General features: G+C 42.8%; 1 long non-coding RNA gene across 2 annotated transcripts in view; it reads right to left on the bottom strand.

The window, feature by feature from the left end:
• The window catches only part of LOC134293948 (uncharacterized), a 60,196-nt gene that overhangs the window by 8,121 nt on the left and 26,884 nt on the right, over nucleotides 1-25,191 (bottom strand). For both annotated transcript variants that reach the window (XR_010000907.1, XR_010000906.1), the window contains exon 2: nucleotides 7,895-7,942. This is a non-coding gene — a long non-coding RNA (uncharacterized LOC134293948). The remainder of the gene's footprint in view (nucleotides 1-7,894; nucleotides 7,943-25,191) is intronic.

Raw genomic sequence — 25,191 nt, 5'->3', positions numbered from 1 at the left:
TTCGCTGATAGTTTACGAGGGGATCTCAGATACTGTAAATTTCTATGATCAGTCCACACCTCAAACGGTGTTCCACTTCCTTCCAGAAAGTGTCTCCAGCACTCTAGTGCTTTCAGAATCGCTAAGGCTTCTCTCTCCCAAATCGGCCAGTTTTTTTCTGTATCGCTAAACTTTTTCGACAGATAGCCACATGGCTTCAGGTTCCCCCCCTCGTCTTTCTGCAGCAGAACTGCCCCATATGCCCGGTCTGACGCATCGCAATGTAGTACAAAGGCCTTAGACATATCAGGGTGCTGTAGGACAGGCTCCTCAGTAAAACGCTTTTTTAGGGCTTCGAAAGCTTCCTGGCATTCTATTGTCCAGGTCAGTTTGGCCCCTGGGGCCTTCACTTTGGCTGTTTCTCCCCTGCCTTTAGTCTTTAACAAATCCGTTAACGGCAAAGTGAGGCGCGCAAAGTCCTTGATAAACGTTCTATAGAAGTTTGCGAACCCCAGGAAGGATTGCAGCTGCTTCCGTGTTCTGGGGGCTTCCCACCCCCTTACGTCTTCCACCTTCGCAGGGTCCATCGCCACTCCCTGGGAGGAAATCCTATACCCCAGAAAGTCTATCTGGTCTTTATTGAACTCGCACTTGGCAAGCTTCGCATACAGCTTCGCTTCCCTCAACTTTTGTAGGACTTCCCTGACTAGTTCTACGTGTTGCTCCTTGGTCCGAGACATTATCAATATGTCATCTAAAAAAATAAAGACTCCCTTGTACAATAATGGATGCAACACTTCGTTGATTAATTGCATGAACGCGGCCCCTCCCCCGCATAAACCGAATGGGAGCACACAATAATTGAATAATCCGAAGGCGCAGGAGAAGGCCGTCTTCCACCTGTCCTCTGGTTTGATCTGCAATTTATGGTAAGCCTCAATTAAATCCAATTTAGTGAATATCTGTCCCTCCGATAACTGGGCGATCAAGTCCTTCACTAAGGGTAGAGGGTATTTATTTACAGTACTGATTGCATTCAGGCCCCTGTAGTCAATGCAGAGCCTCAGCGTTTGGTCTTTTTTCCGCCTAAACAACACAGGTGCCCCTAAAGGGGAGTTCGAAGGTTCTATGAAACCCCTCGCTAGGTTTTTATCAATGTACTTTCTCAGTTCCTCCTTTTCCCTAGCCGACATCGGGTATATCTTTGCCTTGGGAAGCTCTGCTCCTGGGACTAGCTCTATTTTCACTTCAACTCTCCGCTTCGGTGGGAAATTGTCTGCTTCCTTCTCGTCAAACACGTCCACAAAATCCCGATACTCCGGGGGTAATTTATCTGCCAGTTCTGCTATTCTGATAGAGTCTTCCTCCCCCCTTTTCCCCGGCTCCCTCTCAACTTCCTGGCTCCCTTCTTCCAAACTCATCCCGAAAATCATGCTCTTATCCTCCCAGTTGATTTGCGGGTTGGCCTGCCCCAGCCACGGCATGCCTAGTATAACATTATAGCTGGCTATTTGTGATATCACAAATGACACCTTTCCTTCCCAACTCCCTATCTTACACTTTACATCTTCGGCACTGTACCTAGCTAACGATCCTGATGCTGTGGATCCGTCCAACTGCGAAAATGCTATTGGGGATTCTAGGTTCGTTCTTTCGCATCCTAATCCCTCAGCTAATTCAGGGGAGATGATGTTCCTGGAACATCCACAATCCACAAACGCTTTGCAGGTTGCTTGTTTGCTGCCATTTTCAAGCTGAATGGGGACCACTATCATAGCTTTGTCCTGACTTACCAACCCCCCCGAATGGTGCCTCATCGGTGTTTCTTCCTCGGCGCGTTTTCCTGCCACGGCTCTTGGTTTGGGCTGGCCTCCGCTTTCCCCTTTTCTCTGCCAGCACTCGGCAGCTCTGTGGCCCAACCGGCCGCACACAAAGCAGCCACTCCTGCTGGCGCTCACGTTCCCTGTCGGCTCTGCTCTCCTCCCGGCTGGGGCTGATCCCTCCTTCCGGCTCCCCTCTTTCATCTGCGGCCGTTGCTGTAGCGCTCCTCGGTGCCTCCTCGCCTGGGCCAGCGATGTCTCGACGCGCCCCGCCAGCTGAATCCATCCGCGCAGTGTGTCAGGCTCATCACGATGCACCGCCCAGGAGAGGATCTCCCGCCTGAGCCCCTCTTTGAAGAGTTCCATCTTTGTCACTGCAGACCATTCCGGCACCTTTTCGGCGAGGCATTGGAATTCCTCTGCATACTCAGATACCGACCTCTGCCCCTGGGAGACGGTCCTCAACTTCTCCCTCGCCCGGATCTGCTCCAATGGATCTCGGAAACGGGTCTCCAGGGCCCCCATAAAGCGTCGGACTGACCCCAGACATGGGTCGCGCCGCGCGTGCAGCTGAACGTACCAGCTAGCCGCTCCCCTCTTCAACACTGCACCAATGGCCCGTATCCGGCTGGATTCCGTTCTAAAAGTGTGAGCATTGTCCTCCATATAGCCCCTCACCGTGGTAAGGAAAAAATCCAGTTCAGAGGACTCTCCCCCAAACTCGATCCTTAGTTCCTCTCGTCTCGGTAGGGGTCCCTGTGGTGGCAATCCCCAATTCTCCGCCCGTCGCAAGCCCCCTTGCGGACCAGTGGGCCCCGCTGCTGTTTCTCTTGGCCCTGTGCCACGCCCGGCATTCGCCAGGGGCACTAGGGTCTCAGCTGGGAGCGTAGCCGGGATTCTCAGAGGCTTTTCCCCTTCGTCGTCACTCTCCTCCACCCGCGTCAGGCTCGTTTGGGTCTTGGGCCGGGCGCCGGGCTCCTTTCGCATTTCCCTTCCCTTCGGTGCTGGGAGGTCTGCAAAGCCCTGGCTGCTTCCCACGCTCACGTCCCACATTGAGCCAGCCCGAAGTTCCCTTCCTCTCTCTGGCTCCGCCAAAAACGCCAGGCGCTCCATCGCCCTCGACATTACTGCCAGGGTGGTCTCCATCGCCGACATCCTCTCCTCCAGAAACACCATCCTTTGTGGGCCTGGGGAAGGTGAACCTTCCTCTCCTCCGGTGCTGTCTCCCCGCACCACTCCACGCCTCTGGGTTACCCCATTTGGCTGGGCATAAGCGGTGGATGACGCCAGGGCTGCCAGCTGGTGGAACTCAGCGTCCGGCTCGGGAGTGGCCCTTCCCGACCTTCCTCCTCTTGCGCCCAAGAGCTCTTCATCCTCCACTTGCATGTTACACCTCACCGCTACGGCGGGATGGTGTCTGTATTCTTGGCTTAATGTCAGCTCACCACAGCCGCTCCTGAATGAACACACGAGACTCTCTGTGATATCACCAGAAACTTTACTGCAGGAAACATAAACATCAGAAAAGCCAAGAATGGGAGACTCCGGCCAACCATCCTTTATATACCCTCCCCCTCATTTGAAAAGTCTCTTCCCGCTCAGTAAAACCCCGCGCAAATTCCCCGCCAAGTCCAGCAGCCGTTTCTTCTCCGAGTCCTGAGACGCAGGTGTCTTATCAATGTCAGTGACCCTGAAACTCAGAGCCACATACAGGCTCTAGTAGCAGGGTTCTGACAAATTACTACATAGCATTCCTGCGTATTGAACTACTTTTTCTGTCAAATTTGTTGTATAACATGAAGATTTGGTGCTTAATTTGTAAAATCATAACCTAATTTGATGTTTAATAGGCTTTTCCTTAATCCCTCCTTATTATCCAAGATATTCGCTTATCCAAGCTTCTGCCGGCCCATTTAGCTTGGATAAGTGAGACTCTATAGAATCAATGTTCTATACATTATTTACAATAATTCCAATGAAAATAATTCCAATCTTCTTTCTGATAGTGTATCTTCCTATGTACAGGAATGTGCGGTTTGTAGGCCATAGCTACTATATAAATGCCAAAGCCCGTCATCATCATAACAATAACAAACATTGGAAAATATCTATTCTGCATCTTTGATTCCCAGTAAATGGTCTCCCTATCTGGTCTTAATCCACAATAGCTGGCAAGGGAATACAATGTAAGAACACATCTGGGAATATTTGGATATAAGGAAGTATTGGGAGTATTTTGAGAGGGAAGATAGGAATATTGACATATAAAAAGACAGAATAGAAGCAAAATCCTTGCAATGAATGCCTTATGGATACTGTCTTTCCAACCCATTCTTTTTCACACTATCTTTGAAATTTCATAGATTATTTTCTTGCTAGTGTCTCCAATAAAGCCCTTTCAGATAGGTGTGGAACTGTAGTTCTAAATGGCAATAATTCAGAACTCAGGGAAACGTTTAGGGGATTTGAAGAGTGATCTTGGCGGATGGTGTTTCCAGTGTGATTTTTCTTTCACTTCTGTTCATTTTATCGCTAGGTTTTATGTGTGTACTTATTTAAGCTGTCTGGGAAAAAGAGCTGTATATAAAAACCGATTAGTTTTTATAGCACTCTAGGGCTGACTTAAAGCATTTCTTTTTTCTTTTTCTTTTCCTTCTAAAACTTTTTCCTTATTGTTTTAAGTTGGGGTGCGTGTGTGCGTGTGTGCCCACGCAGAAGGAAGCGTGTACACTTTTAAACACAGGAAACATAAACAGCCATTTTTGAATGGTGATGTACATTGGGGGGGGGGGGGGGGGGAGAAGAAGAATCAAATTGCTTTCCTTCCTTCTTTTCCATTTAAAAGATGCACAAAACAATCAAAAGGAGAGGGAATCATTCTACTACACGGCAACTGCTTGGTGCATTAAACAGGGCCAGATTCTCATTTGGTGTAGAATTAGTCTGTCTCCATCCAACTCCGACAGGGATGAGCTGATATAAAGAAAGGGAAAAACTGGGTAATTATATGCAGGTCTTTCTTATATATATATATATATATTAAAAATTAAAGATTAAAGTACTCTTGAAAATGAATGAAGCCGATACTCCAAAAAAAACAAAAAAACAAACAACCTGTAGTTCTTCTCTCCATGTTGAATATTTAATTTGGAGATAAAAGAGCCCTGCTTGGCTGCATCTGGCCGCTACAAATAGGGGAAAAAAAGGTAAGAGAGAAAGAATAAAAAGTACATCTTAAAAGAGAAGAAATGAGCAGAGGATGACCTTTCTATGAACAAGTAGATGAGAGAAGGTATTTGGATAATCCCAGCCGACTCTGATTGGCTAGGCAGAACCGTGTGGAAAATGTCTCCATCTGGACTAATCTGTTCTCAGTTGGATGAGCCGAGGCCTTCCGAGTTAACCTGACATTTAACAATAATTACCCTTTCGTATGACCCCGGCCCAATCTCCTGCTCTCTTGGAAATCTCTCTTTTCGTGTTTCCGTGTGCTCCAAAACCCCTTGACTCCTATGTTAGAGATAGCCGGGGAAGTGATGGGCCGATAATGGGGCATGCACACACCGGCACACGCACAGATAGATAGACAAGGTGATTTTTGAAAAATAAAAACCCAAGGCTTAGATGCTTAAATGTGAGGCTTAAGGCCAAGAGCGCCCTATGAAAGTTTGTTTTGTCTGCTAGGATTTTTTTCTTCTTAGAACGCAACAGCGAGGAGCTCTCTGCTAAGTGGAAATGAATGTTGTGCTTTGGAAACACAACGCCAAACAAAACTTGTTGTCCTCTGCCTTCCGGTTCTGCCGTTGGATAGTCTCTCATTTCCAGCAAGAAGAAATGGTCCAGGGAAACAGGTTCAGAAAGGGAAGGAAAAAAACAACCGAGTTCAAAGATCACTAAGGCTAACGGCAGATGAAATGTGTCTATTTCTTTTTCACCTGAGGCTGCCTTCATCTTTTCTCCATAAAGGTCATTGTGGTAAAGCAAAGCAAAACAAACCCACAGCAAGGGAAGGGAAACATTAAACTCTGAATGGGCTTTCCTCTTTACAGCAGGATTGTGTTTGATATGTACAGTAGAGTCTCACTTATCTAACACTCGCTTATCTGGGTTATCCAACATATTTTTGTAGTCAATGTTTTCAATACATTGTGATATTTTGGTGCTAAATTCATAAATACAGTAATTACTACATAGCATTACTGCGTATTGAACTACTTTTTCTGTCAAAATTGTTGTTAAACATGATGTTTTGGTGCTTAATTTGTAAAATCATAACCTAATTTGATGTGTAATAGGCTTTTCCTTAATCCCTCCTTATTATCCAACATATTTGCTTATCCAACGTTCTGCCGGCCCGTTTATGTTGGATAAGTGAGACTCTACTGTAGTTAGGACGTAATTTTCACTATGGAGCTACCTTTCCATGGTAATAGGATTATGCGCTGCTGCAAGGCAATGGGATATGCTAATGGTAAGTTCTCCTTTGTCAGGTAGGCTTTTGCCAATCTAAATTTGCCAAACCACAACTGGTCAACATTAGTAGTGAGGGGGAAACACTGTCAGGGCATCTCTCAGAGGCAATGGCGCTACAACTAACACTGGCAACTACGGCAGAAAAAGGAGGCACCACAAACCCCTGTCTTTGTAACTTCTTCAGATTTGACCCTAGTTCTAACTAAAATCTGTCATAATAGGGAAATTCAAAACAATGTCTCATAGATCGGGAAGGGCCAATATACATTTCAGACCCCAAGAAGTACAGGAACCACAGGAACACTGATTTTTTTCTATACCTGTAAGCAAAGTGATGCTCAAAATTTCACAACAAAGATTTGTATCAAATTATCTGGAGTAAAAAAATGCCAACTAGGAAAGGAAGAGAGATTAGGGATCATGTTGCAAGCAGATGTTAACTAATGACTCACAGCAAATAATTTCCAAAGAAAATCAGCCTGTGCTTTGTATGAGATTACACTAAAGCCATTGATGGTATAGAGCATGATAAACCACAGATCCATGTCAAAGAACTGAAGCATGCAACATGGTCAATGTAATAATCCATGAGGCAAAAAGAAGGAATATAGGCAGGGCATAGGGCATGAACAAAAGACATCTGATAAAGATATTGACTCGCCAACTGGATACCAAGAAACCACAAGCGGCCCTTGCGCAGACCTCGTACTCGATGGGATGAAACAATGGTTAAGCTATTCAGCCAGAAATGGAAAAGAAAATTTTATTATTTATTTACAGTATTTATATTCCGCCCTTCTCACCCCGAAGGGGACTAGGGCAGATCACATTACACATATAAGGCAAACATTCAATGCCTTAACATAGAACAGAGACAAACGCAGCTCCGAGCTGGCCTCGAACTCATGACCTCTCGGTCAGAGTGATTCGTTGCAGCTGGCTGCAGCTGACTGCTTATCAGCCTGCGCCACAGCCCGGGATTTTATATTTACATAACAACTGCTATGTTGTTTATAATTGTTGTTTTATTCTGTTTTGTGATACTGTGTATTTGTTTTATTGTGATTATATTCTATGATGTGGACCGGGCTCATCTCCATGTAATCACTCTGAGTCCACTTGGGCAGATGGAGGCAGGATACAAAAATAAAGTTATTAATATTAATATTAATATTAAAGGTAAAGGTTTCCCCTGACGTTAAGTCCAGTCATGTCTGACTCTGGGGGTTGGTGCTCATCTCCATTTCTAAGCCAAAGAGCCGGCGTTGTCCGTAGACACCTCCAAGGTCATGTGGCCGGCATGACTGCATGGAGCACCGTTATCTTCCCGCCAGATCTACTCACATTTGCATGTTTTCAAACTGCTAGGTTGGCAGAAGCTGGAGCAACAGCGGGCGCTCACTCCGCTCCCGGGATTTGAACCTGGGACCTTTCAGTCTGCAAGTTCAGCAGCTCAGTGCTTTAACACACTTCGCCACCGGGGCTCCTTCAATATTAATATTAATATTGGCAAATGGTAGATTTGCATGAAGCCCAAAGAAGTGGATCAACGACAAATCGAATAGAATAGAAAAGACACATTTTTGAATTTTTGCCTGCTAGTTCCACCTCCCACATCTTACCTTGCCTCACATCCCAAGCCTGGCAATCCCTCCATGAAGTCTTCAAATCTGCAAAGGCAATAAGACAAAGAGTTACACATGGCAGCAGTCTGGCTGTTGACACCTGTTTACTAGTTTGTCTAGGCAGGTGCTATATTCTTTGACAATGCAATTGAGCGGCTGTTTTGCTTCAGCTGATTTCCATCCACAAGCCATTCCGGAGTTCAGAGGGAAGATCATCTTAAACCACTGAGTTCTCCACTTTCACAGTCAATTAGTGATGGCTGCCAAGACGGAGGAGGGCAGGGGATAGGGCTGCCCTTGAGAAAATGCCATACCTTTTTCTGATGCCATAAAATAATAATACCACATCCCAGGCGTCATTACTTTCCCTACCTAGGGCAGAAAGACAGCCGAGAGCTAGAGCACTGTGCCTGTAGTTTATACACCTGCAGGGTCCATAAAAAAGAAAGAGAAGAGAGAGAGTGGAAGCCAAAAAAACAAGATGTGGTTAGCAAAGGAATGGTCCGAGTTTGTGGGGAAGCCAAACAATGCCATACTGTCTGATCCTTCTGGTGAAAAAATTTCCAAATGTGTACTTCAAGGGTGGGAAACCAATCCCTAAAGAATGAGTTGGGATTTCACGAGAATGTTGAATGAGCTATGAATACATGCACACACTTCTCACCATGGTGTTTCTATTAAAAGCAATTTACCTTATATACTCAAGTAAAAGCCGGCCCGAATATAAGCCGAGGCACCTAATTTTACCACCAAAAAAACTGGGAAAACATTGACTCCAGTATAAGCCGAGGGTGGTAAATTTCAGAAATAAAAATAGATACCAATAAAATAATATTAATTGAGGCATCGGTAGATTAAATGTTTTTGAATATTTACATAAAGCTCAAACGTAAGATAAGACTGTCCAACTCTGATCAAATCACTTATTTATTTATTTATTTATATCATTTCTACCCACTGTAAAATGGCAATTACAGTAGAGTCTCACTTATCCAAGCCCCGCTTATCCAAGCCTTTGGATTATCCAAGCCATTTTTGTAGTCAATGTTTTCAATATATCATGATATTTTGGTGCTAAATTCGTAAATACAGTAATTACAACATAACATTACTGCGTATTGAACTTACTTTTTCTGTCAAATTTGTTGTATAACATGATGTTTTGGTGCTTAATTTGTAAAATCATAACCTAACTTGAAGTTTAATAGGCTTTTCCTTAATGCCTCCTTATTATAGAAGATATTCACTTATCCAAGCTTCTGCCAGCCCGTTTAGTTTGGATAAGTGAGAATCTACTGTAATGCCAAATACACCAATATACAATAAAATAACATTAAAATAGTTAAAACATTGAAATAGTATCACAATATACAATAAACAAAATTAAAACAGTGCAAAATGCTTGTGCCATTCATCCGCCAGACCTTGTACAAAAACCTGAATCCAGACCGTGTTGAAGCCAACAAAACTTATTCTTTAAACGCTTGCCCGCATAGCCAGGTCTTCAGTTTCTTTCTGAACCCCAGAAGGGATGGAGCCTGCCGGATTATCATTATTCTCATCTTCTTCAATGTAAATGTGCTTATGTATCCTTTTAATAATAATACAGTAAAATAATACATGTAATAATAATAATAATAATAATAATAATAATAATAATAAATACAGGAAAATAATACAAGTAATAATAAATAGAGTAAAATAATAAATGCAATAATAATAATAATATGAGTGAAATAATAAATGTATTATTATTACTAATAAAAAAGAGTAAAATAAATGTAATAGTAACAACAATAGAGAAAAATAATAAATGTAATAATACCAATAATAATAGAGAAAAATAATAAATGTACCATATATTCTCGAGTATAAGCTGAACCAAATATAAGCCAACCAGGACCCTCACTCGAGTATAATCCGAGGGGGGCTTTTTCAGTCTTAAAAAGAGGGCTGAAAAACTAGGTTTATACTCAAGTATATACAGTACTTTATCTGTTTTTTTTAACTCTTTCTTTAAAATATGTAATTTTCTCAGTGTTATAATATTTCAGATGGCAGCAAGTTAAGTGTGCATCTGACTACTCTCCTTATCGTTGTAAGGAAAATCCTCAAATAGCATGTTCCTTCATGGAAACAAATGTGTGAGTATGTTTGCTTCTCACTAAAAGAGTGCATCTGCACCATAAAATGAGTGCAGTTTGACACCACTTTAATTTAACACTGGAGCCTCCAGTGATGCAGGGGGTTAAACTCTAGTGCTGGCAGGACTGATGACTTGAAGGTTGGGTTGCTAACATGAAGGTTGCCGGTTCAAATCCAATCCGGGGAAAGCGCGGATGAGCTCCCTCTGTCAGCTCCATGCGGGGACATGAGAGAAGCCTCCCACAAGAATGGTAAAAACATCAAAAACATCCGGGCATCCCCTGGGCAACGTCCTTGCAGACAGCCAATTATCTCACACCAGAAGCAACTTGCAGTTTCTCAAGTCACTACTGACATGACAAAAAATAACACTATGGGATCATGGGAGTTGTAGTTTTACAAAGTTTTTAACCTTTGCTGCCAAAATATGCTGCTTATTCCTGCAATTCTGCAACATTGAGTCATGGCAGTTAAAGTAGTATCAAACTGCATTGACTTTGCAGTGTAAATGCACCCTAGGATTCCAAGAGAGTTAAGTTATGTTCACCTTTAACATGTCTATTTCTGCCTTTTCAATGGGTATTTTCTACTATTGAAATTAGTTATGTTTTTAAAAAATGTATTGTTGTTGATTATTTATACCCTGCTTTTTCTCTCTACAAATGAGACTCAGAGCCGTTTACATCAAAAGTTTTTCAATACAATTGAAAATATACAAACATTAAAACAGAATTAAACATCAATGGTATTTAAAACATAACAGTTAAAATTAATGAAACTGCTTTTAAACTTATTTAAATTATGTATGATTTATGGAGCTGATATGTTTATCTTTGAGAAGACGACTGAAAGGTGATATAGCAGCCGTATTTAAGTACCTGGAGGAATGTTGTGTAGATGATAGAGTGCACTTGTTTTCTGCCACTCCAGTACACTTATTAAATAAGTTAACACAGAGATATTAAACTGATGCAATTAACATAATAGATTCCATGGGTTTACTCTTGTTTACTCTTATCTACGATCTTGACTGTAGGACCTGAGCAGAGCTGTGGGTAGAAGGATGGCTTGGGATGCATCTACATTGTAGAATGAATGTGTTAGATCCCAGCCAGCGAGGGCACCAAGGCCTGCAGTGTTTCGGGACTTGCACTTTGACACAGATAATGATGAGGAATTTACTGACATTACACCCCCCACGGAGGGGCCTTTACAGCTGCAGGTGCCCAAAGATATTGAATCTGGAGACTTGCTAATTGGAAAAGATTCTTCTAGTCCTCCCTCGCAGATAGAGCCAGATGTTGCAGAGATGCCTGGGAACAGGGTTTTTAATCGTAGAGATTTTGTAACTAGAGAAAGAAGTGCAAAACAAGAAATCCACTGGAGCCAAAGACTGGCAAATAGATGGGACAATGGTTAGCGTTCCCTTGGGAAAGTTTTGGGAGTTTGTACTCCCTAAATTCTGAACAGTCCAGAATCTGTTATAAGTGTTCAATAGATTTCCTTGCAGTGTCAACATTAATTTCTTGGAGAGAGGTTTCTCCGTCTCCAGCTCCTGTTCCCAAGCCAAGTGTTCCAGTTCCAGTCGGGCCGTGCCGTACCGCGAGTCTCGAGTAAACCTTGGCTTTACTTCAGTTGTTATTCTTGTTCCTGTTTCAGGTTTGCCTCAGCTTAGACAACTTTGCTGCCTTGATCGTTACGAAGTATTTCCAGAAGATTGAACTCTGTTTCCTGACAGCCTTGTTTCCCTGTTTTAACTCATGGACTTTGATTTCTTGGGAGAGCTATCGAGCTCTCATTGTGGATTATAATATCGGACCTTTCCCTTCACCCATTTGGAACCATCATTGATTTTCTAAAAAGTTCCTTACTCAGACTCTATACCTAATTTCCTTTGGATTTATAATTGTGTTAATAAAGCTGTGACGACTCTAACCTTCGAGAGCACTGGGAACCAGACACGGAGGCCAATAAACAATCTAATATCTTTATTAAAGAAATAAAAGAGTCAAACAAAAATAAGCAGAGTATATAGTTCAGCAATAGTCCTTTTAGGAAAGATCAAATATAGTCCAGTAATATGAAGTTAGATGTCCAGTATTAGAGTTCAAAGTTTTTAATCCAATAACCGAAACACACTCAAACTTCCAAGCAGTTTGAGTGGGGAAATAAGCGAGGTCTCTCAAGAGTCCCAGGTTCAATGTCCGAGGCTAGGATAACAAGGCAAGGCAAAGTTGGTCGTGGTGGAACTGAATCGCAGTCCAGACTTGGCAAGGAGACGAGACACAATGCCCGGTCTACTCGGGAGTAGCACGCTGCAGGAAACTAGAGACGGTGTTGGTTTCCCAACTGACACGTTGACACCGCGATGGCCAGCTGGCGCACAGAACTTTTAAGGGACTTCAAATCTCCCCCCAAACCAGGTGCTTGAACACTTTTTCCCAAGGGAAACGGACTGAAGACAACAACTTGCCAGATGCAAACCTGCCTGGAAACTCTCAAGGGAACCGGTTTGTGTTTGCTCTCTCTGCTAACCTCGTGCTTTTCCTCCTATTCTGTTTCTCAGAGCAGGATGTTTCCCAAAACAATCTCCTATCAAAAGGAGCACTCTCCGGAGAAACAGGCTCTGTTTCAAGGGCTTTCGTAATTAACTGTGGGCTAAAACTGTCAACAGGGGACATCTGGAAGGAAGCAGAATCTGGCTGAGTCGGCACAAACCCCATATCCTCTTCAGTCTGATCCATAATGGCTGTGGGGTCATGATTCAAGGGTCTCTGAGACATCACAAAAGCTATAATGTGTTATATTGGCTCTTATCTGGTTTTCAAGTGCTCACGCTGCCTTGGGGTGCAACAGAATGAATGGACACAACTTTAATTGCCTTGGCCCAATGCTATGGGTTCACGGGATTTGTAGTTTGGTGAGGCACCAGCACTCGGGCATAAAAGTCTAAAGAGCTTGTGAAACTTCAAGTCCCAACATCCCATGGTATAGTACATACATATTCTTATCCATAGGATCACCATAAGTCAAATTCAACTTGATGGCAGTTCACAAGAAGATACCTTTACACTAAAGGATGATTGCTCGACACACCTTTATGGTCAATACATAGTAGGATACAACTAAATGAGTGTCTTTTGGTGTGCCTGGTTATGGTCACATACAATGTCTGTTTCAAATATCCTCATTAATTAAATTCCACATTCCAGGCAACCAGAAATAGTGACCCAGCATGCCAGTATTTGCAATTGCATGTGCAAGAGATACATTTGCAGAGATCATCTCAGGCCTCTGTGATCTGAACATTATGAAACAGCCGAAAAAGCACAAGACGAAGGAGGGAGGTGAGAAAAAAATATCTCAAGGTCTTCAGAAACTGTGCCTTCCCCTACTGTCTGCAGGGCCGTTTTTCTCCCACTAACTGCCTTACAAATAGGATCTTGAAAATGCATTAAACGTCGCATACACTATTTATTGTGCATGTTTTCTAAAATATTTTGATGGTCTTTGTAAACCAGCATGGAAGAATTGGTATTGATTTCATTTCTTTTCCATTTATATCCCAGCCTTCTCCCCATGATTGGACACGCCGGCAATTCAGCTTACAATACAATTAAAAACGATGCGAGTAAAAAAGAAATTAAATTATACATATTAGAATGCAAGTTAAATTCATTGTGCTGCTAAAACATCAGAACAAAACAATTTTGGAAACCAAATAAATAATAATAATAATAATAATAATAATAATAATAATAATAATAATAATCCTAAACGCTTGGGAAGTGTTTGCCTTGTGATTCTGTGTTACGAAATCCAGCATATACCATATATACTCAAGTATAAACCGACCCCAATATAAGCCGAGGCACCTCATTTTACCACAAAATAACTGGGAAAACATTGATTTCAGTATAAGCCGAGATACCGTTAAAATGACATTAATTGAGGCATCAGTAGTTTAAATGTTTTTGAATCTTTACATCAAACTGTAATTAATATAAGATATGGCTGTTCAACTCTGATTAAATCATTATTTTCATCTTCTTCCATGTAAATGTGCTTATGTATCCTTTTAATAAGAATAGAGTGAAATAATAAATGTAGTAATAATAATAATAAATGCAGTAAAACAATAAATGTATTAATAATAATAAAAATAGAGTAAAATAAATGTAAAAGTAACAACAATAATAGAGTAAAATAATAAATGTAATAATAATAATTAATAGAGTAAAATAATAAATTTAACAATACCAATAATAATAGAGAAAAATAATAAATATACCATATATACTTGAGTATAAGCCGACCTGAGTATAAGCCACCCACCAGGACCCTCACCGAGGAGGTTTTTTCAGTCCTAAAAAAGAGCTGAAAAACTAGGCTTATACTCGAGTATATACAGTATATCTCGTTTGCTGTGTCATACTGTCTTTGTGTCAATAATAATAATAATAATAATAATAATAATAATAATAATAATAATAGCTGTAAAGTATCAAAATCCCTTTTAAAGCATCTAGTAATAATAGACTGTAAATTTGGAAGGAAGATTCCAAATTTGGGAGCAGTCACTAAAAAGGTTCTGAATGAATGAGTGAACAAACAAAGAAATAGTAAGAAATAATGAAAACTATTTTTAAAGCCTTTTTTCCATTTGTGGAACAAAAACCCAATATCTGGTGCTCATTTTACTGTAGAATTTTTCCAGAATTAGATGATGATGATGATGATGATGATGATGATGATGATGATGATTTATTTATTTATATCCCGCCACCATCTCCCAGAGGGACTTGGGGCAGTTCACAAAACACTCAAGGTGTGACATACAAAATACAAGAAGTGTAAAATAAAGCATAGGCAATAAACAGTCAACAATTGCTTCAGTTAATGCTCTAAGTCAGTGATTCTCAACCTGTGAGTACCCAGATGTTTTGGCTTTCACTCCCAAAAACCCTAACAGCTGGTAAACTGGCTGGGATTTCTGGGAGTTGTAGGCCAAAACACCTGAGGACCCACAGGTTGAAAACCACTGCTCTAAGTCCTAAAGCTTTATGTAGCCTTTCAAGTATTTGGGGGTTGTAGGCTCCATCATCCCTCACCATTGGCTAGCTGCATGAGGCTGGTGGGAGTTGCAGTTCATCAAGCCCAACCAGTCTGCTTCTTATTCTGAGTAATTTTCTCCACTATAACAATATCCCCTAAATTCATCAATTTTCTTTCTGTATTCCCAGTCTAGACACATTGCCCAAAATCTAACATGATATGCTTGTGGTAGCTGTGAAAATGCACTGAGTTGATATGTTCCAGATCCTTTTATCATCCTATACCCTACTTTTGAGTGAATATGGTTTCAATACTGGATACGACCCAAAGACAGTCCAAGAAATGTCATAGAAAGCAAATGTTTGGTGACTTGAACATACTCTTTCCAAGACGTCCTGTGCAAGATAAGATGAGAAGGAGGAACATGGGAATATTACGGTAAATATTTTGTGGATGTCAACATTAATCTAGGCCACATCCTATCATTATCTCAATGGGAGTTTGGGGACTACATACGAGTTTAGTTTTGCTACTTGCTTCTTCACTTAAGCCTAGCAGAAGGTCTATTTTGCAAGGGCTCAGAAGATGTTGCTGTCTACACGAGACCAAGAAAATCCACCAAAACACTCAACGTCCAACTGTCTACTTAAAGAGGTTTTGTAGCTTTGGTGTATTGTGGGTAGGCTATTATAATCCATGTACACATAGGTATACTCCTCTACACACAAATCCAGAGTCTAGATTTATGAATATGGTCACGCTTCATAAGAAAAGAAGTTCGTGACATCTCCTTTCCATTCTCTCTTTCAGATCTTGCAAAACCTCCTCTCCTTCCTCTGCCCAAGGGAAGCCTTGGAAGCTAGAAGCTGATTCCTCCTCATTATGCTATTTTCTCTGCAAGCGTAATAAAAGTAATTAATTAGATTACACTTGGATGCCTATTGGTAAGCTGCAGTGGTGGAAATGATTCATTTTCAGCAGTCAGAAGCAAGAAAACAGCAGAAAAGCAGAAGATTTTGCCAGGCTACCAAACCATATATATGTGTGTATATGTGAATATACACATATATAGTCACCCAGACCTTGTCTCTCTGCTAATGTCATAATCAGTGAGCTGAAGCCCAGGAGGCTGATAATTGTACTTTATGTTGCTCTTTGTTTTGTATCTGATTCAATACATCTATGTGGACATCATTCCACCACCTTCTTAGTTCCAGAGGTGAAGAAAATCAATGGCAATCAGATTATCTTGTTAACAGAGAGGCTAAAGGGCCAGTGTGTTAAGTTCACAGGGCATCACCTTTCATTTAAAACTTCTTACTTATAGGGGTCCTTTCTTCCATGCCTCCCTTGTACCTCTCTTTTTATTATTTACCTTTTATGGTTATTTATGGGTTGGAGACTCAGGAGTGTTCTCTTCATAATGGAAATGGTTGTACTATTTTGGCACTGCCGTTCCTCTTGAGTTCCACGTTTATTAATAGGGGAGTGACAATGTTTAGTTGCTAAGTGATTAGAAGAAACCATTCATAACCTTTCCATTGATTGAAACCAGGGTGGGCAAAGGGTTCGCCCTTCCAAGGTTGTATTTTCCAACCCTAACTTATCCAGATTCCTTTGTCCATGGTTTTTTTTTTAAAAAACAAAAAGATAAAGGTGGTTTGGGTCTCCTAGAAGTCTCATAAGTGAGCAGGTTGCCTATTCCTATAGCACTTCTCCAGAACATTATTTTCTTTAAACTGAGAAATGGGTGCTGGATATTAGAACTGTGCAATCAATTAAAAAAATGTTTCAAAAGTCATTACAAAATTAGGGGGCGCTGATGTTTTGTTTCTAAAATGTTTCTAAAGTATCCTTAGTTAACATTTTGTTACTGTAATGAGCGTAATGAAATTTTGTTACTTTTTCGTTATAGTAATTGTGCGAGCAGGGAAACTTCAGGGACTCCTTTCCCCTTATTTTTACACCTATTGGGGTGAAACTTGCTACAATGGTAGAATACATTTGTGTCATGCCATCTCCGGACACAGAGTGCTGACACAGAACACATGGCCATGGGCCGAAAGGGAGGACAGGAATATGAACCAGCCATAAAATTCAATTGCCCTGAGGTGCGGGGAAAGGGACTCTGGAATGCGAGAATGGGCAACCTCCAGGCGCCAGGACTCTAAGAATGATTTATAACACTGTAGCGAGGGGCTATATAGATGGGCAGTAGAGTAGGCTCTTGTATTCCGAACAATAAAGTCATATGGTATCTTCACTCATTGTGTGTCTTGGTGTATTCTTCCGAAGAAGACTAACCCACAGCAACACAGCTGGAGCTGAGAAGCCTTACAATTTGCCACTGTTAGCCCATCAAGTTTCCAAATGTTTCATTTAGCCACAGATTTTTGGGGAATTTTCAAAAATTTTATAAACAACATTTTTTAAAAAAAAACCTACAAGAGCTATCTCCTTGAATTTTCTATACAATGACACCAGATAGCAGGGGATCATTTTCCCCAACTTTCAGAAATATTCATACATCTACTGATTTTTGGCAATTTTTAATTTTTTTTGACAAAAACACTATCTCATTGAATGTTTCTCCTATTTAGCAATATATTTCTCCCCAGCTCAACACAGATATTTACTTACTCGAAGTATTAGTCAGTCCTCCAATTTTCAGATTCAACCATTCATTGGAACTCTAGCTGGCTGCTGCAATGAAGGAACACATCTCTCCCCTCTCTTGATTGAGGCTTCCTGAGGCTGAGTAGAATTCTGGGAAATGTAGTTCAGGGCAGGGTCTTTTGCGTTCTCTGGCATAAGAGTCATTGCCTTCCCAAACTACATTTCGTAGAAATTCTGTGTTTTCTCAGTCTCTTTCTCAGCGAACGCTGCTTTCTCCCTGCTGCTTCCCTCTTGTCATGGCAAGAGGCCATTATTTTAAGGAGGAAAGGAAGACTTTTTGGCTTTGTTTTGCTTCTTTGTGCTGAACATGAAACTAATTTTTTTTTCTATGCAAACCAAGAAATGGCTTCTGAAGCAAATTATTGTTAAATTGCATTAAAATGCTTTGGACTTCAGACATTCTCCAGGACAATTTCCACAAGTATGGGACACTTGCCAAAGGCTTTGAGCATCTAGACCAGGGGTCCCCAAACTACGGCCCGCGGGCCATATCCGGCCCGTCGGAGCCATTTATCCGGCCCGCGCATGCACACTTCTCTCCTCCCTTGCCCCGCACGCACCTTTTCGACCGCCACCGCCGAGGAAGGCGCACATGGGGTGAGAAAAAGGCGTGCGCCTTTCTTCCCTTGCCCCGTGGGCAGTTTCCCACTGCCGCCACCAAGGAAGGCGTGCCGGGCGAGGGAGGAGAGAAAGGCGCAGGCCTTTTCCTCGCCCCACACGCAGCTTTTCCACTGCTGCCGCCAAGGTGCTCACAGGGTGAGGAAAAGGCCTGCACCTTTCCTCCCTCACCCCGCGGGCAACTTTCCCACCGCCACCACTGAAGAAGGCAGCGGGAAAGGTGTGCGCCGGGCGAGGGAGGAGAGAAAGGCGCAGGCCTTTTCCTCGCCCCACGCGCAGCTTTTCCACTGCTGCCACCGAGGAAGGTGCGCATGGTGCGAGGAAAAGGCCTGCACCTTTCCCGCTGCCTTCCTCAGTAGTGGTGGCGGGAAAGCTGCCTGCAGGGCGAGGGAGGAAAGGCACAGGCCTTTTCCTCGTCCCATGTGCATCTTCCTTGGTGGCGGCGGCAGCGGGAAAGGTGAGTGCGGGGCGAGGAAGAGGCCTGCGTCTTTCTCTCCTCCCTTGCCTCACAGGCAGCTTTCCCGCTGCCTTCCTCGATGGTGGCGGTGGGAAAGCTGCCCACAGGGCGAGGGAGGAGAGAAATCCTCGCCCCAGACGCAGCTTTTCCACTGCTGCCACCGAGGAAGGTGCGCATGGTGCGAGGAAAAGGCCTGCGCCTTTCTCTCCTCCCTCGCCCCGCAGACAGCTTTCCCGCTGTCTTCCTCGGTGGTGGCGTTAGGAAAACTGCCCACAGGGCGAGGGAGGAAATGCGCAGGCCTTTTCCTCGCACCATGCGCACCTTCCTCGCACCATGTGCACCCTGCACACACCTTTCCCGCCGCCGCCGTCACCAAGGAAGATGCACATGGGGCGAGGAAAAGGCCTGTGCCTTTCCTCCCTCATCCCGCAGGCAGCTTTCCCGCCGCCGCCACCGAGGAAGGCAGCAGGAAAGGTGCGTGCAAGGCGAGGGAGGAGAGAAAGGCGCACGCCTTTTCCTCGCCCCGCACACACCTTTCTCGCTGTCACGGAGGACACAAGCAGGGAGTCCGCATGTGCCTCTCTCCCTCCTCAGTCATTCCAGTGTGAATGAATGAAAGAATACTCTGCAGCCCTGTTGTGGATTCTTTTTTCTTGAAAGCTAGCAATCTCTTCCAACCATGATTATTACAGTGTTATTATTTTTGTTGTTGTCGTTAATGTTGTTGTTGTTGGTCAGGGGTGCTTTATGTTTTGGTGCACAAAGGCAGAAGGGGGTTGGGCAAGATAGCCGAAGGAGTCTCTTCCAACCATGTTTATTATGGTGATATTATTATTATTATTATTATTATTATTATTATTATTATTATTGGATGGCTATCTGTCAGCGGTGCTTTGATTATGGTGTGGTGCACAAAAGCAGAAGGGGGTTGGAGTAGATGGCCCAAGGGGTCTTTTCAACCCTCTTTATTATTTTTATGGTGATAATGATTATTATTATTAACATTGAGGCTATATTTGTTCCCTATTTGTTTGTTTTTTTACTTCAAAATAAGATATGTGCAGTGTGCATAGGAATTTGTTCATATATATTTTTTAAAAAACTATAATCCGGCCCTCCAATGGCCTGAGGGAGTGTGAACTGGCCCCCTGTTTTAAAAGTTTGGGGACCCCTGATCTAGACAGTCTCATTTGTAGAACAACCAAACCTAAGTCAAGTATAGCAAAAAGAATAGATGCCGAAATCCACATTACAAATGTACTTTGGCCAATTTCCTGAAAGCCACCTGTGAATGTGGTCTCCCTCTTAGTAAAACATGCTTAATCCCATTGTGGCAATTTCCTAACATTACTAATGTCTCCCTCCAGGTATAAATGAATGAATATGAAGGATGACTGCACTTTTTAATAAGTGAAGGAAACCACACTTAATTGGAAGGCTTACCTGAGAAAACCATCCAATCTGGGAGCTATATGTCGCGTCAAGATGGTGGCTGAGGTTCCAGCCACTGAAATTACTTACTATTGTAAAGACTTGCCACAGAAAAACCCACAACATATTTTTGCCATTAGATAAATCAGACATTGGCACTCCGACTTTCTTGTTTGGATATTATATGCATTTAAGAGATTAGATTAATAGCAGACTCGAAGCAGCTGTGTTGTGGTGGGGATAATCTTATGTTAAGAATTGGATTACTCCTTGATGTGGCCTCCTATTTTGTCTTACACATTGCAAGTATTCACAGAGTTGCTTGAAAAGCCGCAAAGAGAAAACTACGTTCGCCTTGCATGCGGTTTCAAAAAGCTTGCCTGCTTTATGGATTTCCTTCCAACAGCAACAACGCTGGCACAGTTATTGGGGATTTCCCACTGGGAGCCATAACTGGCATAGCCACAGGGCAAAGAAGGCATGGAAAGAGCAATTCTTGTCCTTTGAAGTCTTCCTCCTGATCTTGTATGTATGTCTTGCCCGAACAGGCAATATTTCCCTCTCCAAGAAGGCAGTGGCTTTCACCACTGAAAGCTAACTATTGAGAGAGAAGGACTACCAGTGGAATTGTGTCATGTGTTGACTTGAATTTCCTTACCCTTGTCCCCTTCTCATAACAGCCTTCCTTTCCCACTATTTATCAGCAAAAAAGTCAGATAAATCCAGGCAATAAACAAATACACAAAAAAGAATGGAAGACTATATACATGCTCTGGATATTACAAATGACGGATTGGAATGAAAACAAATATTCATTGGTATTTGTTTCCAAGCTGAGAAAAGGGGTTTTCTTGATACTTGGGAAGCTCCACTGGGAAGGATGACAGAACTGTGAGTTTTCTTCCTGTATTTTTCACAAACGGAGAACTTGGGGAATATTCTATATAGAAATAAATGCACAAGGGATAGTTTGCACAAAATACCAGCAGCATTGCTGTCATCAGTATAGCCTCAGGGGAATACACAAATCCCACTGCCATGGAAAGGGAGTGCAATGGTGGATCAATAGATTATGCTTTGTGCCTTCAAGTCATTTCAGACATATAGTGGCACTAAGGTGGGGCTTTCTGGAACCCCATCTACACAGCCATGTAAAATACGGATTATTTTATTTGAACTGGATGAAATGACAATGTAAACTCATGTTGAACTTGCAGACCAAAAGGTCCCAGGTTCAAACCCTGGGAGCGGCGGGAGCGCCTGCTGTTAGCTCCAGCTTCTGCCAACCTAGCAGTTTGAAAACATGCCAATGTGAGTAGATCAATAGGTACTACTCTGGTGGGAAGGTAACAGTGCTCCATGCAGTCATGCCGGCCTCATGACCTTGGAGGTGTCTACGGACAACGCTGGCTCTTCGGCTTAGAAATTGAGATGAGCATCAACCCCCAGAGTCAGACCTGACTGGACTTAACATCAGGGGAAACCTTTACCTTTACCTTAGACTCCTATAATCCAGTTAAAAGCAGATAATGTGGGCAGGGCCATAGCCAGAAAAAAAATGGGGGGGGGGGTCGGGGGTCGGGTTGAAACTTTTTTTTTAAGTGAATCAGGAAGAGCAATTCCATAACACAAAATAATTTAGAAATCAGGCTCCATCAATAAACTTCAGTGGACACTCATGAGGATTTTGTTAATCAGTTAAAATTCATGAGTAAACCAGGTTTTTTAAAAACCTGATTTTTTTGGGGGGGGGGGGGGGTTGAACCCCTAACCCCCCCCCCCCCCCCTTGACTACATCCCTGAATGTGGATTATCTTCTTGGATAATCTGGATTATATGGCATTGTGGAAGTAGTTTGACAGTATGTGACTTTTACAGTGAGTTTCTACGACCAAAATGGGACTCAAATCCTGGTCTCCAGAGTTGTTGTCCAGCGCTGAAACCACTACACTAAGCTAATTTGGATGATCAATAAGGTAGGTAAAGGTTTTCCCCTGACGTTAAGTCCAGTCATGTCTGACTCTGGGGGTTGGTGCTCATCTCCATTTCTAAGCCGAAGAGCCGGCGTTGTCTGTAGAGACACCTCCAAGGTCATGTGGCCGGCATGACTGCATGGAGCGCCGTTACCTTCCCACCGGAGCAGCACCTATTGATCTACTCACATTGGCATGTTTTCGAACTGCTAGGTTGGCAGGAGCTAGAGCTAACAGCGGCTGCTCCCGCCGCTCCCGGGGCTTGAACCTGGGACCTTTCGGTCTCCAGCTCAGTGCTTTTACACACTCTGCCACCGGGGCTCCTTGGATGATCAATACAGAGAGTAAATACAGAGTTACAAATATATTTATAAACATTATATTGTCAGGATAACTTCATTGGCAGTGTTATTGGTTCATTTATCAAATTATGTGAATATTTATCTGCACTGCTTGTTCGAAGCTGGAAGTGGGTGCCCACTTGGACACACAATGATTACTCAAAAGATACTTCACTGCCAACTTGACCATCACTGCCAGCCTCCTCCACAAAACCTGATGTCATGAAGAACATTCAGAAGAATGACTGACCCCTCAGGACACTTTGTGATGTGTTCCCTCCAAAGTCTACTTCTTCGAATGCTAAGATTTCTCTCCTTTTAATAAAGACCAACTCCCCAATATGATTCTGTTGCTAAGCGCTATCAAGGAGAGAAGCAAGGGGGATGAAAACGGAAATTCAATTTTGGTGGGGGATGACAACCTTACCTTTTTGCGCTTAATTGGCCGTATTGTCTCCAAAAGTTAATTGGTTACTTAGTCCAGGTAGTTAGTAAAATGTTTAGCTGCGTCAAAAGCTCAGGCTCCCATTGTTAATGGGGCATGAAATGGAATGTTTGATACTGCAAATAAAATCAGTGATATTCAAGGCTGTTATGGTAGGTAATGCGTTGAAACTGCCATTTAATGGGTCCTGGAAGATTAGGGTAGTGTCAGCTGGAACCGCCTGGTCTCTTTTCTGACATTGTTAGTTGCCTCTTCATTTACTTAACGTCTGTCTGCACTGATTACATAGACATAAAACTCCTTACAAAAAAACAACAGAGACACGCTCTATTAGCAGTCCAATTAGAACTATTTGCATATTACAGTTCATTTCTGCTTAAGTGAATCCCTAATACAACTTTAGGAGTAGGAAAGGAGAAGAGGAGGAGGAGACGCCTATTGTAATTTCAAGACGAAAAGAAAGGAATAAAAGCCCCAAAAGGAGGAGAGTGTCTTTGAAAAAGGCGATTGTTCCTCTGCATTTGTGGGTTGTTTTTTTAAAATATATATATAGTCAAGCTCCATTTGAAAAAGGCGGAAAAGGAGGGAATGTTGGACTTGGAGAGGGGTAAGAAAATGGTATTGGTGTCCTTGAGGACACATGAATATTGGTTTTAACAAAACCCAATGTTCACTCTATGTGCCTTTTCCTTCTCCATTCCCTGTAACAGACAGCTGAGATTAAGCAATGTATTTTGTAATGGTATATTCTTCAAGAGGATTTGCTAGATCATCTTGAGCCATTGCTTCCTTGAGCAAAACAGGTAATGTTACAAATCGCCCTCGTGAGGAACTGTGCTCAATGCTGCATGGTTTACCTAAACCATTAGCAAATGGCAGAAAATGTTTCCTATTCCCTCATCATTTCTCAGGGGGGAGGTGTGTGTAGGGCTCCATTGCACTCCATTGTTTGCTCGTAACCTGGAAATTCTGGAGCATGTATATGTATGTATGCATGCATGCATGTATGTAATTGTATGTATATTTATTTATTTGTTTATTTATTTTTCAAACTTATATGCCGCCACTCCCCTAGGGCTCGGAGCGGCTTACAAGAACCGGCTAAAATCAACAATTAAAAAAACATCTTAAAAACATCTTTAAAAACATCTTAAAAACATCCTAAAAGCACCTTTTAAAACATCAACAACAGAACTCAAAAGCCTGTCGAAACAGATGTGTCTTACATGCCCTGCGGAAGGTCAACAAGTCCCGCAAGGCACGAACTTCAGGTGGCGAGGTGTTCCAGAGCGATGGCGCCACTACTGAAAAGGCTCTGCGTCTAGTTGCAGTTAGATGAAAAGTCTTAAAACTGGGGACTTCCAGTAGGTCTTGGTCCTCAGAACGGAGGGATCTCTGGGGTTTGTAGGGAGTGAGGCAGTCCCTCAGGTACATCGGCCCTAGACCATGTAAGGCCTTGAAGGTAAGCACCATCACTTTGAAAGTGATCCGGTGCTCAATTGGTAACCAGTGCAGCTGCCGTAAGATTGGTGTTATGTGGCATCTTATCGGGACTCCGGCAAGGAGCCGGGCAGCTGCATTTTGCACCAACTTAAGCTTCCGGATCACCGACACAGGAAGGCCATAGAATCACAGAATCATAGAATAGTAGAGTTGGAAGAGACCCCATGGGCCATCCAGTCCAACCCCCTGCCAAGAAGCAGGAAATCGCATTCAAAGCACCCCCGACAGATGGCCATCCAGCCTCTGCTTAAAAGCCTCCAAGGAAGGAGCCTCCACCACAGCCCGGGGGAGAGAGTTCCGCTGCCAAACAGCCCTCACAGTGAGGAAGTTCTTCCTGATGTTCAGGTGGAATCTCCTTTCCTTTAGTTTGAAGCCGTTGTTCCGTGTCCTAGTCTTCAGGGCAGTAGAAAACAAGCTTGCTCCCTCCTCCCTATGACTTCCCTTCACGTATTTATACATGGCTATCATGTCTCCTCTCAGCCTTCTCTTCTGCAGGCTAAACATGCCCAGCTCTTTAAGCCACTCCTCATAGGGCTTGTTCTCCAGACCTTTGAACATTTTAATTGCCCTCCTCTGGACGCTTTCCAGCTTGTCAACATCTCCCTTCAATTGAGGTGCCCAGAATTGGACACAGTGTGATTCCAGGTGTG

Source organism: Anolis carolinensis, unplaced genomic scaffold (genome assembly GCF_035594765.1).
Source record: "Anolis carolinensis isolate JA03-04 unplaced genomic scaffold, rAnoCar3.1.pri scaffold_11, whole genome shotgun sequence".
NCBI classification, from domain to species: domain Eukaryota; kingdom Metazoa; phylum Chordata; class Lepidosauria; order Squamata; family Dactyloidae; genus Anolis; species Anolis carolinensis.
Note: the sequence above shows the minus strand (reverse complement) of the source record. Positions and strands in the feature narration are given on the sequence as shown.